Source organism: Schistocerca cancellata, chromosome 5 (assembly GCF_023864275.1).
Source record: "Schistocerca cancellata isolate TAMUIC-IGC-003103 chromosome 5, iqSchCanc2.1, whole genome shotgun sequence".
Lineage (NCBI taxonomy): Eukaryota > Metazoa > Arthropoda > Insecta > Orthoptera > Acrididae > Schistocerca > Schistocerca cancellata.
In genome coordinates this window covers 384,272,081-384,285,191 of record NC_064630.1, presented here as the reverse complement: position 1 = coordinate 384,285,191, position 13,111 = coordinate 384,272,081, and positions in this window count along the sequence as shown.

Genomic DNA, 13,111 nt, shown 5'->3' with positions numbered 1-13,111 from the left:
TACTAGTTTATCAGGAGAATTTGCGAGGATGGGTCATCAATCATACTTGGGTAGCTCATTTGGTAGAGTGCTTGCCACAAAAGGCAAAGGTCCTGACTTAATATCATGGTCCAGCACACAGTTTTAATCTGCAATGAAGTTTCATAACACTACTGGAACTTCACGTTTTAACCACCTTTCTGCACCTAGTGTTACATGAATTTCACTGCTTTTCAGGAGCATTTCAAGCTCTGGAACTTTGTTGTGAATAATTCAGCAGTTAACTACTGAGATTTTACTATTCTCACCTGTAGGAGGCATTCCTTTAGATCTTACACTATACTTTAGGGTCTCCTAAACGTGTTGTTATCTGAACAGGATGAAGAGTTGCCTAATTTAAAATGCCCTTGTGTGTACCCCCACGTACAGTCAACTACCTGGGTATCAGCATCTTACGTGCAGTGCACATTTGAGTTATTTAGGGGGCCATACAGTTCTCAACCCCAGGGGGAAAGTCCAGAAAGTTGTAGTCCAGCTGTTCACAGAACCTTCAAAACCTCTGGCCTAGGAGCACACTATTAACCAATTACCATGACGGAACCTGAGAGATCATCAATCAAAATTTGAAAAAAATAGTAGCATTCATAAATATAACATATGAAGAAGAAATGACTTAACTGTTCATAACTCAGCCATACTGTGGTACCATATCATTAAAAATTGCTGATTCAGGGGGTCTACTGATTACTCACTTGCTGATGTGGGGTCAAGAGGAATGTTCAATACAAATTGTCGGCTTTGGCCAGTGACGTAATCTTAATGGCTGCTGTCATGTCACCTTTTGGGGTATATATTCAAAGTTTTGTTGTTATCTGGCAAAGCCAACAAAATTTGGAGGAGAGTGGGAAATTAGTTGTGGTGACGCAGTGATATGTAACTAAGGTAATGGTTTTGTTGGAAGGTAATAGTTTGATTGTGGGTTGATGAAACCAACAAATGTGATAGTAAAAAAATTGGGCTATGTGGCAGACTGACCTGTAGCTTTGCCTGAGGTCTAGGTTAGGTTGAAAGTGACATTTTGGTTGTCAGTTGACGAAGCCAATGCATGTGATACTCAAAAGCCTGACTGTAGTGACAGAGTCATCTGTACATTAGCCCATTTGAAAAACTCATCAATTGTAGTTGCCATATTGTTTATGTCACTTCTAGAATGTTTCCTATGTTATTGGTCAAAGCCAATGACTTATATTGAACATACCTCTAAATCTTTGATGTGAAGAATGTAATAGATAATAATATTGATACAAATAATTTAGGAATGTGCTTTGGAATGGCTGTATAGTGTGTACTGATAAATGTGTGAACAAAATAAGTTACTTTGATCGTTTAACGAGCTTAAGTTAAACATATTATGGTGTGTATATGTGGATTAGTAATTGTTCTCGGTGAGTAACTAAAAATACGGTGATCTGTTGAAAGAACAGGGACATATTGTGCTTTGAAACTAACTAGTGCACAATGGCCGCGACCAGTTCGGAAAATTTGAATTCTATTTACGAAATAAGTGAGGAAGCGTGGAATAAACCGTGTTCCTGTAACAAAACAGCAAGAAAAGGCGTGTGTTGTGTAAAGTGTAACAGGAAATTCCATTACTCGTGTGTAAATTCAACGAATAGAGTGAAAAGCTGGAAATGCAGTGATGGTTTTCGTACTGACGGTGACGATATGGACGAAATCAAAACAGACCCGTTAAAAACGTGTGTGTGCGAAAAGTTACAGAATGAACTCAGAATAGTAAGCAAGGAACTTAAGTATTCGAAAACAATTATATGTTTGCTAACAAACGAACTACAGAAGCGAGAATCAGGCAAGATACACTCCTGGAAATTGAAATAAGACACCGTGAATTCATTGTCCCAGGAAGGGGAAACTTTATTGACACATTCCTGGGGTCAGATACATCACATGATCACACTGACAGAACCACAGGCACATAGACACAGGCAACAGAGCATGCACAATGTCGGCACTAGTACAGTGTATATCCACCTTTCGCAGCAATGCAGGCTGCTATTCTCCCATGGAGACGATCGTAGAGATGCTGGATGTAGTCCTGTGGAACGGCTTGCCATGCCATTTCCACCTGGCACCTCAGTTGGACCAGCGTTCGTGCTGGACGTGCAGACCGCGTGAGACGACGCTTCATCCAGTCCCAAACATGCTCAATGGGGGACAGATCCGGAGATCTTGCTGGCCAGGGTAGTTGACTTACACCTTCTAGAGCACGTTGGGTGGCATGGGATACATGCGGACGTGCATTGTCCTGTTGGAACAGCAAGTTCCCTTGCCGGTCTAGGAATGGTAGAACGATGGGTTCGATGACGGTTTGGATGTACCGTGCACTATTCAGTGTCCCCTCGACGATCACCAGTGGTGTACGGCCAGTGTAGGAGATCGCTCCCCACACCATGATGCCGGGTGTTGGCCCTGTGTGCCTTGGTCGTATGCAGTCCTGATTGTGGCGTTCACCTGCATGGCGCCAAACACGCATACGACCATCATTGGCACCAAGGCAGAAGCGACTCTCATCGCTGAAGATGACACGTCTCCATTCGTCCTTCCATTCACGCCTGTCGCGACACCACTGGAGGCGGGCTGCACGATGTTGGGGCGTGAGCGGAAGACGGCCTAACGGTGTGCGGGACCATAGCCCAGCTTCATGGAGATGGTTGCGAATGGTCCTCGCCGATACCCCAGGAGCAACAGTGTCCCTAATTTGCTGGGAAGTGGCGGTGCGGTCCCCTACGGCACTGCGTAGGATCCTACGGTCTTGGCGTGCATCCGTGCATCGCTGCGGTCCAGTCCCAGGTCGACGGGCACGTGCACCTTCCGCCGACCACTGGCGACAACATCAATGTACTGTGGAGACCTCACGCCCCACGTGTTGAGCAATTTGGCGGTACGTCCACCCGGCCTCCCGCATGCCCACTATACGCCCTCGCTCAAAGTCCGTCAACTGCACATACGGTTCACGTCCACGCTGTCGCGGCATGCTACCAGTGTTAAAGACTGCGATGGAGCTCCGTATGCCACGGCAAACTGGCTGACACTGACGGCGGCGGTGCACAAATGCTGCGCAGGTAGCGCCATTCGACGGCCAACACCGCGGTTCCTGGTGTGTCCGCTGTGCCGTGCGTGTGATCATTGCTTGTACAGCCCTCTCGCAGTGTCCGGAGCAAGTATGGTGGGTCTGACACACCGGTGTCAATGTGTTCTTTTTTCCATTTCCAGGAGTGTAGAAATGTGCAAAAACTACAGATTTGATGCACCCAGCATAAATCATGATTCACAACACAGTGTGCATACCACAACACAGAACGCAGTTCAAAAAGGAAATCAATCTATGGGTGCAGCAATGAAAATGCAAACCTTTGCTCCTGAGAGTCAGTCAGTGAATAGGAGACCCAAAATATTCGTTGCCTCAGATAGCCAAGGCAGAGACTGTGCAAGAAACATTTTAAACTTAGCTTCAAATAAATATGATGTTGAAGGGAAGGTGATACCAGGTGCCCCCACTAGTGTAATACTAAACAAATGCAATGACCTCCATAAGTTGACAGGTGAATATTTTGCAGTTATCTGGGCAGGGGCTAACGATGTAGCAAAGAATGAAACCAAGTTGGCAATTCGTTCACTACATAAAGCCTTGTCAGCATTACAAAATACAAATACAAAAGTGATTGTAGTTGGTGTACCACATAGACATGACCTGCCTGAATGGTCTTGTGTAAACCAAGAAATTCACTCTGCAAACAGAAAACTAAAAAAAAAAAAAAAAAAAAGTGAAAGGCTTCCATAACACTTGTTTTGTTGATACTCCTAGTAACAAGGAGCTTTATACAGCACATGGACAACACCTTCATGCAACTGGTAAAGAACTAATTACCACAAGGATTTATGAATCAGTGGAAACAAATAGGAAAGTGTACAAAACAGCAATAGAACTTAAATGGAAGGATACTGAAGTCTCAGATAAAGAATCAGTGAGAATTGTTATTGACACAACTCCAGCACAAATAACAACAGCATCCTTAAAAGTGAACTCTGTTTGTGGGGAGAGGACAATTACTCAAGCAATAAACTTACCCAAGAGGACAGTGCAAAAGTTTGAAGTAGCAGCAAATGAGGCGGCAGGAAAGAAGGCACCATATAAGAAGAGAGACCTACTTGCAAAAAGAAGAACAGCAAATCAAGCTCAAGGGATGAGAATATCAACACGTGGAGTACGGCAGTCAACCCGAAAAAAGAAACCACAACCGAGGGACCAGGATTTTTGGTGGGATCAGCAGTGGTTTCACAGACGAAAGCAGTTAACAAAGTGAGTCATCAAGTGGATGAACAGGTATGTGACTATCATAACACACATGATCACAGTGCATCAAGATTAAAGACATTAACGGAACCTACAACTTCAGATATAAAGTCAAATTGCTCTCAGAGGAATACAGACAGAGACAAACTACTTACTTTTCTATAAGTTAACATACGTTGTATTAGAAATAAAATTTTAGAATTAGAACATTTGTGTAACACTGAGCATGTAGATGTTATATGTGTATCTGAGCACTGGTTAACACAAGAACAAGTAAATATGTTCATTCCCCAAGGGTATGTTGTGGGAGACATGATATGTAGAAAACAGAGAAAGAATGGTGGGGCAGGAATTTTTGTCAAAGAAGGAATAATGTTTTCCAGAATTAATGTATCTACATACTCCTCAGAGCTAGATGGTGAGTTTAGTTGTGTAAAACTAATGAATGAAAATATAGTGGTAGTTAGTCTATATAGGTCGCCAGATGGTGATGTAAATTTGTTTATTGAAAAATGTGAATTAATAATTGAAAAAAATATTAATGAGTAAAACGAGAATTGCTATATGTGGTGATTTCAACATAGAAATGGTAAACACACAGAGACCAGTTGCTAGGACATTTTTGAATATGCTAAGATCATTAGACCTCTATTGTACAAATAACTGTGTCACACGTAAGAATGCCTGTATAGACAATATTATTGTGAATTTCCATAGGGAGGATTTTACAGTTAGACTTGCAGGAAGTGGACTTGATGATCATGAGCCACTACTCCTTACCCTCTGTAAGAGGCAGCCAGTTAAAACTGAAGAATCTAAAGTAGTAGTGGTACGAAGACAGAAGGAAGAGTACATAAATATGTTTGTTGATAGATTAGGAAGTGCAGATTGGGACTTTATATATAATTGTCAATCTGGAAAAAGGGAAGCTGAAATTAGCTTTGGTAACTTCTTTAAAAAGTACACAGATTTATGGTATTATTGCTCACCAGTAAAAAAAATTAGATATACAAATGAAATGAAAAAGAAAAGTCTGAACTGGTTCACACAAGAGCTAGTAGAAATTAGAGGAAACTTGCATATGCTGTACCAGATGCATAAACAAGCCTCTGACCAAGGGGCAGAACAGAGTGTGAACATTCATAGGTCATATCTGAAATGCAAAAAATACTATAAAGCTAAACTTCTTCTGGCAAAAAAGCAAGCAGTGGAGGACTATATAGAAAGAGCTCCCAATAAATGCAAGGCAGCCTGGCAAATAATAAAACAAGAGAATACACCGAGAGGCACAGAAACAGCTCTGCTTGATCCTGAAGAATTAAACGAGTACTTTTTAAACTCAGTTAAAGAAATAAGTAACAGTATCAAAGCAACAAATTCATCTGCAATGAACCTTGTTGGAACACCACTGCCTGTTAACCTGGCATTTCAATGGAGGGCTGTCACACCTGCTGATGTTATAAAAGCTGTATCCAAATTTTCAGGTTCTAAAAGTATGGACTGTTATTGGTCATCAAATAACATAATTAAAAAGACAATACACTCAATAGCCAAACCATTAGCTTATATTTTTAATAAATGTGTAGAATTTGGAGTTTTTCCGGATGCACTCAAGGTATCAAAAGTTGTCCCAGTTTTTAAAAAAGGAGACAAACATCTCCCCCAAAGCTACAGACCAGTCTCCATTGTTCCAATATTCTCAAAGGTATTTGAGGCGCTGATACACACACAAATAAGCAACTTCTTTGAAAAATAACAATGTAACAATCAGTTTGGCTTTCGAAAGGGGAAGAACACAACAGGGGCCATCTTGGAAATCATTGACCAAACCTTAACAGCTTTTGAAAATAATAACATGGTATCACTGGTATTATGTGACCTAAGCAAAGCTTTTGATTGCATTCCTGTTGACATACTACTGGGGAAACTAGAGTTTTATGGGGTGAGAGGGAGCACTTTATCTGTGATAAATTCTTATTTAAGTAACCGAAAACAATTCGTTTCAGTTAGAAATTTAAATTCTTCCATCATGGAAATCAGCACAGGTGTACCACAAGGGTCTATCCTTGGACCCTTCTTCTTCATTGTCGCTATTAATGATTTACCTAAAAATATAGCTCACCCTGTTGTGTGTTATGCTGACGATACAACACTACTTACCACACATCAGAACATTTCAGATCTGAATAACCTAACAAAAGAAACACTAGATAAGGCCCTGGACTGGTTTGCAGCCAATAAGCTCCTATGCAACCCTGACAAAACACAACAACTTTTATTGGGAACATCAAATGAAGTAGGCAATAAGTCGGTAAAACTCTTAGGTATTCACATTGACTCAAAACTATATTGGGAGGAACATGTCAATCATGTATGTGAAAAAATATCTCGGGTGGCATACCTTCTCTTGAAACTAAGGGAGGTAGTGAGCTTGGAGTTCCTCAGGGTGACATACTTTGGGCTATTCCAGTCACATATTTCATATGGTCTTATTATATGGGGGCACTCCTCTCACATCAAAAACGTATTGAAATTACAAAAAAAAAGTCATATGTATAATACGTAAAAGAGCTCATAGGGAGCACTGTCGTCCTCTTTTTTCCATACTTACAATTATAAATTTATACATCTATGTGTCTGTACTCTATATTAAAAATAATATTTCAGAATTTATTGCCAGAAAGGAAATACATGAAGGGGGCACTCCTCTCACATCAAAAACGTATTGAAATTACAAAAAAAAAGTCATATGTATAATACGTAAAAGAGCTCATAGGGAGCACTGTCGTCCTCTTTTTTCCAGACTTACAATTATAAATTTATACATCTATGTGTCTGTACTCTATATTAAAAATAATATTTCAGAATTTATTGCCAGAAAGGAAATACATGAACACAACACCAGGGCGAACGGTAATTTAGACATACCGCGCCACAGATTAGCAAGAACAGGAAATTCCCACAAAGTTACCCCACTCAAAATGTTCAATAAACTGCCAATTCATGTTCAGTCTATGGATACAAATTCTTGTAAAATTAAGTGGTACAGCTGGCTGTCAGATCATCCATTCTATGACATTAAAGAATTCTTTGAGGTGCCTGAGGAGAATATAAGCATTTAAAAGTTGTCTGTAGTTAAACATATTATTTTGTGCTGTGGTTAATCGTGTGTAATTACAAAGTTTATACTATAAACAATAAAATACCATATTATATTAGATTATAAGATAGCTTGTTGCATCAGCTTTTAAAAGCTATCCTTTGTAATTTGGTACACTGCCATGCTTCAAATGTATTTATAATGTATTGACAGAAGTTTATTTTGTTATTCTGTATGTACTAGTACATCTTGTATGACGAAGCCAATATCATTGTAAAATGATCTATGGTGAATAAAATTCTTGAAATTCTTGAAAAAATAGCTCCCAAATAGTAGAAGCATGTAGTTGTCTAACAGACATACAATAAAGAGTGGACCTCACTAGCTTTCGGATTTGTAGCTTTGTGTGTGTGTGTGAGAGAGAGAGAGGGGGGGGGGGGGATACAATTCTAGCTTTAGAGCAAACTTGTGTGGGTGTCCAACACATTGTGATATATCATATTTCTGTTAATAAGTGTCTGTCAACTAGACTTATTACTATTATTACAATAGCAAACTTTTCCACTCCGTAGATCTGGTCATGTGGTTATCACATTTGGTTCATATTGCTTATCATGAATAAAGAAGAGACTGCTTGCAGACTCTGCTAAAAAACTAACATAGCATGCAAATGTGAAATTGATACTGGACTAGCTTCTGTATGCCATCTTATAAATTTTAATTAATTCTGTATGTATACAATTCACGAGGAATAAATGACTCACTTCACATGAATGGTGAGGCCTAAATTCACATTTATTTTGTGTGTTCTAATTAACAGCTGAGAACAACTTGGATTTCCATCCTTGTTATCAAGTAATGGCATGGCATATTAGTAGTTTGTGAGAGACTAGAGAACCTGACTTTGCTAATGATTTCTTTCCCTGCTAGTTTCAACAATTCACGCCAATCATAAACAGCATAACTGGCACACCTTTCACACAGCACAACCCTCTACCAGAAACTGTTGGTAGCCCCTTGGTTCAACTGGATGGTCAGCTGCTCAACAGCTGCATACGTATTTGCACATACACATCTCTGCAGCTGTCATTCAACCCTGTCAGCTATGCACCATAGTGCACCACAGTTGCCTTGGTACTGGTTTTGGACAGAGCCGTTTTCCATACACAGTATAATTTAATGATAGCAGCAGGTGAACAGTTTACAGACTTAGCCATTTCAGAAATCCTTCAACTCTTGGTCCAAAAACCAATGATATGACATTTTGGACATCAGATAAAACACTCCATTTCTGCTTTATGACGATTGCACTTGTTCCCATGCCCCACCCTCCTCAACAGGATTTGTATACTGTCCACTGTTAGTACTACCACCTCTTGTCTGTGAGTGGTTATTGCATATTGATACTGAACATAGGTGCTCGTCCCATTAATGTGACTGGAACATGTAAAAGAATTAAACACATAAAAATCTTATTAGATTGCAAAATTACAACATTAACATGTCTTGAGATACAAATGGTATTTGTACCTCTGTTGAAGGTTACTCTAACACACTCATTGCATATTAAAATGAAATTTTTATTTATTTATTAAATAAGTCATTGTTTCCTATGTATAACATGTTGTTTTCAAACTGTTATGAGCTGACAATCACCACAAGTCTATGTCATATGGTTGTGTACATAAGAAGTTGGATTAGGTCTATATACAGCAAGACCAAAAAGACAGAAATATACATGCCATGAAATCATCCTAAGTGAAGAACACAGTGTCAACCTTAGCTCAACATCTCATGAGACTATCTCTAGATAATACAATAGTCTTATGAACAAATATAAAAAGTTTTAGATTCATGAACATGGGAAAATTGCTGCTTCTTTTTCAGTAGCATATAGTCACTCACTGATTTATGAAATAAAGCTCAAAAAGTCTTTGCAGTAAAGAAATAATTTTTTATTAGTTGTTGGTTCTCTAAAATTATTGATATCTTAAGAAACTGTTCTATTAAGATATGACTTTCAAAGATTAATGAAAAAATAAAATGAAGTCATATGGCAAAGGGCCAGCCACTTAATTGGAAAGGATTTTGTTCACCTGCACACAATGCTCCCATTTTGTAGTGTGTCAGAGTTGTGTCATATGTGTATCTCTTGAGTGTAGGAAACAGTTATAGATGCATGTATAGTGTTGGGTGATGTTTTCGATGCATAATGATGAGAAAAGAATAGGTTGAAATCTGGTGCCAGCACATAGACTCCTCTCAAATGGCACCAAATGGGACACGAAGGTTGTTTCCCTTCCTCACTCCATGGGATCCTTCCCCACCAAAATGTGCTGATAACAATTTCTTCCCGCATCAGTAGTCAAACTGGATACAAGCAAATGGAGTGACACTGCACAGACATGTTTCAGCAACCTCGGCTACAGAGACATGGAAGGATAATGAATAATTACATGTTTCATAGTGGCTGTTATGTAATACAAAGTATGTCAATCCAAACTGGCCTGCTGAATCATCACCTACCTTACGATATGCTGTTTGTGCAAATTCAGTACCTGAATACAATTTCAAATGTTACTAAAGCAGATATGCAACAACAATTAAATGGTCCATAAATTTTCTGTGTAGTTGAAAAATTGTTAATAGTATAATAAAATATTTCATTAAGCATTGTGTGAAAATTATTATAGTAAAAAATAAGACTAGTTAGAATATTTGTTCCAGTGCTTAATTAAAACGTACAGAGTTCACCTCACCACTGACCAGAAAGATGTCACATAAGACCAACAACAATATGGAAAGGATAGACTACTATTCACAATATGGAGTAGGTGTCGAGTCACAGATAGGTACAGTGAAAAAGACTGCTGCAACTGCAACTGTGTCTGATGTGAGCAGCAACTTGCAGGGGTGTGTGGTGGGGGTAATGAGGCAGCATGGGATGGAGAGGGGTAGGGGTAGGGGTGGGAGAAAATGCTGTTCTCCCTGTGGAAGTGTGCAAGGACATGGAGGTGACAGGAAGTGCTTGTAGGTGTAGTGTTGGGTGGACATGTAGAGTTGGGGGGAGGGGGAGGGGAAGAAAATATGAGAGAGGGGAGAAGTGGAAAAGAGGAAAAGATTAGTAGGTGTGTTGGTGACATAGAAGACATGTGTAGTGCTGGATTGGAAGCAGGGAAGGAAATGGTAAGGTGGAGGTCAGAGACTAGCAAGGGTTGAGGCAAAGGTAATAATGGGAATGAAGGATATGTAGTAGAGAGAGTTCCCACCAGTGGAATTCAGAAAAGTTGCTGTTGGCAAGAAGAATCATTAAAGTGGAGGACATCATGTTGGACCAAATGTTCAGCAACTGGGTAGTCCAGCTGTCTCTTGGACACAGTTTGGTGGTGGGCATTCATGTGGACAGACAGTGTGATAGTTGTCATGCCCATGTAGAAAGCAGCACAGTGATTGCAGCTTTCACACAGCTGCTTTCACAGGTGGATGGGGTAGGAGATGCCTGTGGCAGGACTGGAATAGGTATTAGTGGAAGGATATATGGTGCTCGTCGAGCATCTAAGTATATTGATCCACGAGGCAAGGGCTGGAGAGTAGAACTGTAGAAGGGATGAGCAAGGATACTGCATAGGTTTAGGGGATGATGGAATACCATTGTGGGAGAGATGAGAATAGTGGGGAGGATATTCCTCATTTCAGGACATAACAAAGGTTGGTAGAAACACTGGCTGAGAATATGATTCACTTGCTTCAGTGCTGGGTGGTATTGAGTCATGAGAGGAGTCCAGAAACAGAAGTGGGGAAGTTTTGGGATGATGATGAAGAATTTCAATTTTATATTAATGTAAAGTGGCATAAGGTCTAGGGAAGGGATCTTCAAAATGGAGGCCAAACACACCAGTGTCACTGCACAATGTCACATAAAAGAATCATACTTCTATATATAGTACAATAGATTATGCAGTATGCTTAAAAATATGAATGTTTTCATGTTTGTACTGACATCTGTTGTCATCTTATATCGTGAGCACATGCAATCAATGAGCCTCTATGGCCAGCCTAGAGATGTCACCTCACAACTTGGACAGGTGGTACAGCCATGTGCACAACAGCCCAATATAAGCTCAGCACACCAGTCCCTTGGTCTCACTTATGTTTACTTACTAATTGTATGCTCATCTACAAGACTGTATATTGATGTGTTCAATAGTTACAAGACTTTGTACCATTCTGTACTTCATTCAGTGCCATTGCAAATATTCTCATGTGAAAGCAAAATAAAACTCGGTTGGTGTTACTTCTGATGTTTCATTTCTTGGTTCAATATACAGCCAACATATCAGTGAAAGAAATTCTTCAATCTATCGTTGAACAACAGTGAGCTTTACTGACCAGCAGCAGGCTCTCTCTGTGGCACTAAACAATTTGGCCGTCTTAGGTTCCACCACCACATGCAACCACCACCATTTCCTCTGTATGAAAATTCTGTGGCAGATTGGCATGCATATGAAAAAGGCCTTCAACAATATTTTCAAGCTCTTAGAGTCACCAACCCCAACTTGTGTAAGGCTTTATTTGTGTCATGGATTTATCCTTGTGTTTCTCACCTTCTGTGTCAGCTAGCTCCTCTTCAGGAACCAGTCAGTCCCCCCTTTGGTGAAACATGTCAGCTGCTCTCTAATTATCATTGCAAACATACTCATGTGACTGCTACTCACATTGATTTCTACCACTATCAAAAGCACCCTCAAAGGCCAGACAAAGTTGCCATGGATGTGGACAGACTTTGAACAAAATAATGAAATAATGTGTGTGATCTCCTTGTTGATACCTGGCCAAAAAAACATGTGGCAGTGGGCCAGCAATTCTGTACAAGACACATTCCAATAGTCCAGGTGGGGAAAACACATGATGTCCCATCATAATGCAGACAGGATCACAACACTGGGTGCCAACTCTTCAGTTGCCAACAGTAACACACCATTGAGAACTAAGAGGCAGCGGTGGTGGAGAACATAACAATTACACAAAGTATCTGATGCTTGGCCTGGTGGTTTATTCGCCCAGCAGTGGTGGGCAGATTGAATGATGTGACATAACATAGGACTGGCTGTGACAGCTACTGAAATTTAAGAACTGGTAATTGGAAAGTACCCACAGTGTTTCGTGCTTCGATGTCTAAATTGAAACGCAACAGATTATCCTGATCAAATGCTGGATTGGGGGAAATCAGCAACTGAGAAGTAGCATCTGCATTAGTTTGTTGTGCTGTGGATTGGGAATGAATCTCATATTTATAGCATGACAATAAAAGAGTCCAGCATTGCAGGCAATGAGCCGGTTTGTCCAATAAAATGTCAAAGGACTGAAAGAGAAAGTGGAGGTTTATTACCAGTAATCAAATGAAATTTGGGACCATAAAGGAAAATATGACATTTTTGAGTGCATATGCAATAGTGAGGACTTCTTTTTCTATCTATAAGTATCACAATAGACTGTTCAGAACTACCCACATGTTTGTGCACAAGAACAACCCCCAAGACCTTGCTGGGAGGCATTTGTGGCCAAAACAAGATCTTGGTCTGGTTGGCAGATAATGGAGCAAGGTGCCAAGTATAATTTTGACCTTAGGAGGCAAAAAGCAAGGCAGATGACCAGTGAAA